The sequence below is a fragment of the Herpailurus yagouaroundi genome, unplaced genomic scaffold (genome assembly GCF_014898765.1).
Source record: "Herpailurus yagouaroundi ecotype Mexico unplaced genomic scaffold, PumYag 159, whole genome shotgun sequence".
NCBI classification, from domain to species: Eukaryota; Metazoa; Chordata; class Mammalia; order Carnivora; family Felidae; genus Herpailurus; species Herpailurus yagouaroundi.
Window position 1 is genome coordinate 81,857,093 of NW_024412400.1, and position 7,117 is coordinate 81,864,209.

Sequence of the window (7,117 nt, forward strand, 5' to 3'; positions counted from 1 at the left end):
TTCGTTCGTTCGTTCGTTCATTCATTCATTCATTCATTCAACTCACACGTCTTCGGGGCTTACTTTGTACCAGGTACTGTGCTAGGCACTGGGTATCCACCAGTGGAAAATACAGATGCAGTCCTGCTCTCATGACCAGTTGTTTGTTCCCACGGGTGCCACTCGTGGCGGAGCAAGAGCCCCGGAAACACCGAAATTTTGTCTGTTTCTTCCTGTCGCACTCGGTGCTTGGCACCTGGTGGGCTCGCGCACATCCTGTGGCCTGAATTGATTCACGGCCCTGCTGCAGCAGGATAGCTAAGTACACAGACCCGGGGAGAAAAGGCGGGGTGGCATCGATGTCGCCTGTGAAGACAGGGTGCTTGCAATGAACGCCTGTGTGCATCTCTGCGCACGGTGGGGGCGTATTCTGGCCGTGCGCCTGGCAGCGGGCCGAGCTGCGGGACCCACCCTCTCCTTCGCCGGCGCGCTCGAGCCAGCCCAGGCGGGGGCTAGGCGCAGACGGGGCCGGGCGCAGCCTGGCGTCCGCCCGCAGTCCGGCCCCAGCGCGGCTCCTCCTCGCCGCGGGCGGAGCTGCCGTCGGTGCCGCCCCGCGGCCGCAGCTCCGCGGAGCCCCGAGCGCCTCGGGCTGGCGAGCCAGGGCTGCGGGTGGAGCCGGAGCAGCGCGGCGCCCGCCAATCGCGCCGCGCCGGGGGAGGAGCCCCAAAGGGGGAAAAAGAAAGTGCGGCGGAAAGTAAGAGGCTCATTGGGGGAAGACTGGCCGGATCGGGGTCCCCGGGCTCCTCTTTGGCCAGACGCACCGAAAAGCAGCAGTGCTGGGAGACCCTGCACCCTTCCCCACCGGTTCGGTGTGCCCCGCGCTGCTTCCCAAGAAAGGTGAGTCTCTCGCTGCCTGCAGGGCTTGGAGGAATCACCTACCCACCTCTCAGGGTGGAAGGACCCCCCTGGAAATCATCTCTTCCACCCTCTTATTTTTTCAAAAGGACAAACTGAGGCACAGAGCGAGGCAGCGGCTGGGATAGGTCACACAGCTGGTTAGTACCGTGACTAGGACTCGAACCCATCTTTGCTTTGTGGAGCTTTAGATACCGCAGTTTGGGGACGGCTGCGCGTTGCTGCACCCCACTTCCAGCCCTTCAAGGGATCCACCCGGGCGTACCCCCGCCCGGGTTTCTCCAGGGCGCTGCTGTGAGCGGTGAGGATAGAAGAGGGCAGTGTGTCCCAGCGTGTGTCACGCCGCTCCCAGCCTGGAGCTGTGACAGCCTGGGGAAAGGCTGCTCGCAGCTTCGCTCGGTCTCCCCCTGACCTGCTTTCTCAGAAAGATGCCCCTGCCGAGGTTGTCTGTCAGGCGCCCGGGGAGGTGGTGGCGAGGGGAGGGACGCCCGGGCGCGGATGACTTGGGTTGGTACCCGCAGTTGTCTCCCAGCGCCGGGAGGAGGCCGGTGGTCCTGTAGGGGATGGGATGCCCCTCGTTTAGGAGTAGCTGGCTTCACGGAGCCATGGCCCCTGGCACTTCTGAATGCTGGCATGGAACAAGGAAGCCGAGTTACAGAGAAAAAAATCACGAACATAAAAGCAAACTTCTGCCGTTTCCTTTAAGAGCCGTCCCCAGTCTGTCTTCCCTCCACCTCCGGTTGTGAAATTGAGAGCCGCCGCGCCCCTTGAAGCGCTTTCGCTGCTTGGCTTCACAGATCCTGGGGTAGCTACGGGCTCAAGCGGACGATTTACCTGGTTTTGAGTCCAGCTCTGCCCAGTGTTAGCTGTGTGAACTTGGTCGGGCAATTCAGGCAGTCCTTCTGGTAGTGTGTGTGTGTGTGTGTGTGTGTGTGTGTGTGTGTGTGTGTTTCCTCCCCCCCACCCCTCCCCCCAGCCGCAACATGGAGATTATAAGGATCAGAAGAAGCCCTTAGGGTCGTGGGGAGGACGAAATGGGATCATTCAGATAGTACTTTTAGCACAGTGCCTGGCATGGCACCTGGTTAGTTTGAGATTGATGGCTGCTATTGTAAATATTGTTATACAGTAACCGTGAAGACAGGGGATTTTCAGAAAGGTGATTTCATACCACCTCACAGGGACTTTTTTTTTTAATCGGGGATGTTGTGGTGTTTACTTTTTTGGAGTTTGAACTGCTCCAAAAGTGTTTTCCCAGTGCTGTCTCCATGTAACTTTGATCATGGATGCTTGACTTGGAATACAAAATGAATGTTTCTCAGTGATGCCAAACCCCCTAGATGTTAGGCCAAGCCTCAGGTCTATGAAGCCCTGATCTGTGGCATCCTTTATTGGCAAAGAGCGTCTGGAATTTGACAAAAAGTAGGAAGACAAGAGGAGAAGTTGGAAGTTCCATCTGTGTTACAGACTGTTCTAAGCCTTGTATTCCTGCTGTCTTTGGTCAGACAAGCAACTTTATGGTTTTTCTTTTCTTTTCTTTTCTTTTCTTTTCTTTTCTTTTCTTTTCTTTTCTTTTCTTTTCTTTTCATTTTCTCTTTCTTTTTCTTTCTGTTTTATTTTTATTTTTTTTTCTCCTCAGAATTTTTTTTTTTTTTTTTACTGTAGGAAAACAACAACACAATTCTCATGTGTTTCTTTTGGACTATATAGTGGTGGTGCAAAATTCAGTTCCTGTGGACACAAACTTGCCTTATTTAAACAGAAATACTACAGATGCCTACTCTTGTCTTCCTTAATTATTGGCATTTTAAAATGAAAAAAACCTCCTCATATATCCTCACCATGCTCATGAAAATTGATTTTATTCTGATTGACTTCATACAGTTATTTACTACTGTCTCCTGGCTATGCCGTAAGTGTCTGAATTGAGTTCTCAGCATTTGTAGTTAGCTACCTGCTTCTCAGTCCCTCTCCTTTGTGTGGGGTATTGATGAGTGCATAGGGGGGAGTGCGATACATCGTGAGGGCAAGGAAGAACTTGGTGGTGCCCCTGGAGATGCCTCCCACACCAAGCGTTTGCAGAGGGTGGGATCACTTGCTTCCGTCAGTCTGTTCCGTGTGCATGCATTGTGATGAGCTGGCCAGTATGCATCTGAACGCGTGCCTGAGAAACCGGTGACTTGTGGGCAAAAAGAAAATGTTAAAAATAAGGTCAGACAAGGGAATGGAAGGGAGATTGGAAGGTAACTTCTTTTGGTTCTGGTTCTTTAAAGAAAGAATACCCAGTTATAGCTTTTCTCCTTATCCAGATTACCTGTGACAAAAATCATACACACATGCAGAGAGAACTTTAAAATTTCCAAGGCATATTCCATATATATGATCTTCCTTGCTACTTGCTATAGCCCTGAGGGAAGGACGTGGCAGGCATATTAATAGTGGAAGGAGCTTAGGTTCTGTGGCCAAATTCGAATTTCAGTTCTAATACCTGTGTAGCTAGGTAATACTGAGCAATTTATTTCACCACTTAGAGCTTTCATTTTATCCAATTCTAAAATGGAAAAGAAAATGCTTACCCCAAGGATTTGCGTGAGGGTAAAATTAAGTGGAATAATGTGAAGTAGATGTAGTGAGTAGGTGCTCATTAAACAATATCTCTTCTTAGCTGGTCTCAATTTTACTGAGAAAGAGACTGAATGAGACTCAGAGAGTTGAGAGGTTTCTAGAGTCACATGGTTCTTAAGTTTCAGCCCTGGATACACAGTTCACACCTGGTGACTTCTAGTTAAGGGCTTTTTCCGTCATACCCTGTCACATCTTCAATGAGCTCCTTAACAATTTACTTCAGTTAAGTTGGCCTTACTTGGCTGGTGATTGCAGGGTATCCTTTCTGTCCCAAAGAGGAAATTTCCTTGCTGAGGGAACAATTCGTCAACATGCTCTGTAGAGTTTAGGGGGGCCAGCTCTCAGGAGAGGAAGTTTGAAAGTCCCGATCTCTAAGGCAACCTGCCTACTCTCCTGTGTTTGGTGTAATGTACTTTCCAGTCCTAGGAAGAAGAGTACTGTGAAGACATGTCACGTTTTTTTCTTCCTGTTCTCAATGGTTTCCTCCCTCTGTCATCCTTGTGCTAATTCACAGGGTAGTAAGAAGATTGAAGAACAAATGTCACGAGTGGCCATAGCGTTCTTCACTTCTTTCACCAATTCTGTGGGTCCAGGATGGAATAGGGAACAGCATGCACAGGCGGCATTTGCAGAAAAGACCACTCACTGCTGCTGGCGGGTGCTGATCACTGGTCTGGAGCCTCAGTCCTCCCTGTGGAAACTGATGGCTGCAGGCTTATGTAGGAAAATGAACAGATCTGTTTCTGGCCCAGGCAATGGGGCCATTTATCCGTTGAGACTCCCCACAGGCCATCAGGTTTCTCTGCTCTGCAGCAAGCAGACAGGCTTGCAAATGCAGTTCTGGGAGAAATGTTTTGCTCCTTGCTTTTGGCATTTGGAAGCATATGTTTGCATTTGCCAAAAGGTGCCCAGTTAGCATCATCTTACCTGGCACTGTTAGAAAAGCAGAATGTAGCTGGAGGAAATCAGAGGAGGAGGCAGAAGAAAAAAAATAAAATAAAGGTTATCTCCAGCATACACACAGTTTCATTTGTTGCTCAACTTTGTCAGGCTTCTGCTAGTGACACAGATGTAGGACCTGGTGAGTCATTGTCGCCTTGCCCGTGAAATATTAAAGAGAGCCACCTACTGTGCTCTTTGCCCATTTTGGAAATTGTTCTGTGGGAGAAATAAAAGCCCCAATGAACTGGCAAGTTACAGAACATTTGGCATCTGATATTTTGGAGGATTAATTTGGGTTAGCTACTCATTTGCTCAAAACTGAGCAAATTTGGTTGTTTTTTTTTCTTTTTTAAAAAGTGAGGATGTAATGATGGGGTCGTCACACGGATGGGGTTGTCGCACTGATGGGGATACCTCCTTGTAGCCTGACTTTATATTCTGCCTAGCTCAGGCAGTTGGAGCCGTGTGGAGTGGTGTAGCCTGACAGGTGCAGGGGGCAAGGTAGAGTGTTGACATGAACCTCCATCTCTTCAGTTGGGAAACAGGGACACTGATGCCTGCCCAGAAGCTGGAGTCTCTCTCTCTCAGCACCTCAGTCACAGGAGGCATTTAATAAACACGGATTCATTCTTCTGCCATACATTCCTTCGATGTATTCGTCTGTTAAAATGTGAAAATCAAGGGGCACCTGGGTGGCTCAGTCAGTTGAGCGTCCAACTTCAGCTCAGGTCATGATCTTGCGGTTTGTGAGTTTGAGCCCTGCGTGGAGCTCTGCACTGACACCTTGGAGTTTGGAGCCTGCTTCGGATTCTGTGTCTCCCTCTCTCACTCTGCTCCTCCCCTGCTCGTTCTTTCTCTCTATCTCTCTCAAAAATAAACATTAAAAACATTAAAAATCGGGCGCCTGCGTCGGACTTCAGCTCAGGACATGATCTCATGGTTTGTGGGTTCGAGCCCCGCATTGGGCTCTGTGCTGACAGTGCAGAGCCTGGAGCCCGTTTCTGATTCTGTGTTTCCTTCCCCCCCCCCCGTGCCTCCCCCACTCATGCTCTATTTTGTCTCTCTCAAAAATAAATAAACATTAAAAAATTAAAAAAAAATTTTAAACGTGAATATCAAAATTTAATAACTACTCTTTACTGAACTCCATCATGGATTGTACTGAGTGCCTTACAGACATCACCTCATTCAATTCTTGCAATGATCCTGGGTACTTTTGGAGGCAACTAAGGCTCAGAGAGGTTAAGTGGGTAAGAAAGACCTGAAATTGTGTGGCCTCTGGATAAGAACTGAGAGCCTGGGCTAGGACTGCTTACCCACCTGTCCCCATCCTGCCATTCTGATCCTGGTATTACCTTGGCTGTGACTGAGAAGTCTCTACCTCTGAGCCTCAAATGTGAGCGAGCTGTACAGGATGATCCCTAAGTTCCTTCTGCAATATGTTGTTATTTATTTATTTATTTATTTTAAAGTTTCCTTTAACTCTGAAATTCCGTCCCCGTATCTCTTTGTGAAAGTCTAGGCTAGAAGGGGAAACGGAAATAAACAGAAAATACCCTATGTTTTATGCAGAGAGATCTATTTTCCGGTCAAACAGAGGAGGGCAAAGGAAATCAACATTCATTGGTGCATGCACTTCTGTCATTTCATTTAAGCATAAAAGTAACTCTTAGGTGTATATTATTGTCTGCCTTTTACAGATGGAAGAACTGAGGCTCAGAGACACAGACTTGCTCAAGGTGATCCAATTACTGAGAATTAGAACTGGTGTGTGCCTGAGTGTAAAGCCGTTTGGTCTATGATACCGCCACATTTGCTAGACCCCAACCATAAAATCGGAAGACTTGTATAGCTAGATCTAGGAATGTCCCCTCCTTGTGTCCCCACACCATACCACCTCAGCAGCCATCTCCTCTCCTCCTCTGTCCTTCCTACAATGCTGCTTGAATCCTTTCTTGCTCCTTCCTGGTCCACGGACCCCTTTAAATGCTTTACCATCTTCTTCCTATCTCTACTGTGATTTTAGTTATTTGTTTGTACTCTGAGCCAGTAATTTGTCCCTTTGTGTTCTTGTCCAACTCCCTGATTAGCACCTAAGCAGCTGAGACACGTAGCACAGTGCCTTGTATATAAAAGGAACAGAGTTAAGTGAATGATGGTTTCATACTGTGTCAAGTAAGCCCAGAATACGTTTCCTAGTTTTCTCATGCTTTATTATGTTTCTAAGTATCTCAAAGGCCATCTCTACGGACTAACAAGGTAACTTTTAATTCCTTTAAGTTTATGGTCACAGAAAATTGGAAAAATGCTAAGGAATCACAGAGTCTAAGAAGTCTGGACATTGGGGCACTGGGGTTGCTCAGTCAGTTGAGCATCTGACTCTGGATTTCAGCTCAAGTCGTGATCCCAGGGTCATGGGATTGAGCCCCACCTTGGGCTCCACACTGAGTGTGGAACCTTCTTGGGATTCTCTCTCTCTCTCTCTCTCTCTCTCTCTCTCTCTCTCTCTTTCTCTCTCTGTCTCTCTCCCTCCGTTCCTCTCCCTCTCCTTCCTCTGCCCTTCTTCCTCACTCACGCTTTCTTCCTCCCTCTCTAAAATTAAAGAAAGGAAGAAAGAAAGAAAGAAAGAAAGAAAGAAAGAAAGAAAGAAAGAAAG

The 7,117-nt window shown here is 48.1% G+C and overlaps 1 protein-coding gene across 5 annotated transcripts in view; it reads left to right on the forward strand.

The window, feature by feature from the left end:
- The first annotated feature begins 697 nt into the window (after positions 1-697).
- IL1RAP (interleukin 1 receptor accessory protein) overlaps positions 698-7,117 on the forward strand; it is a 138,010-nt gene continuing 131,590 nt past the window's right edge. For 2 of the 5 annotated variants that reach the window (XR_005792320.1, XM_040481096.1), the window contains exon 1: positions 698-876. The gene's annotated coding sequence lies outside the window, so the exon portion shown is untranslated. The remainder of the gene's footprint in view (positions 877-7,117) is intronic. The other 3 variants (XR_005792321.1, XM_040481097.1, XM_040481098.1) reach the window with 2 other exon arrangements.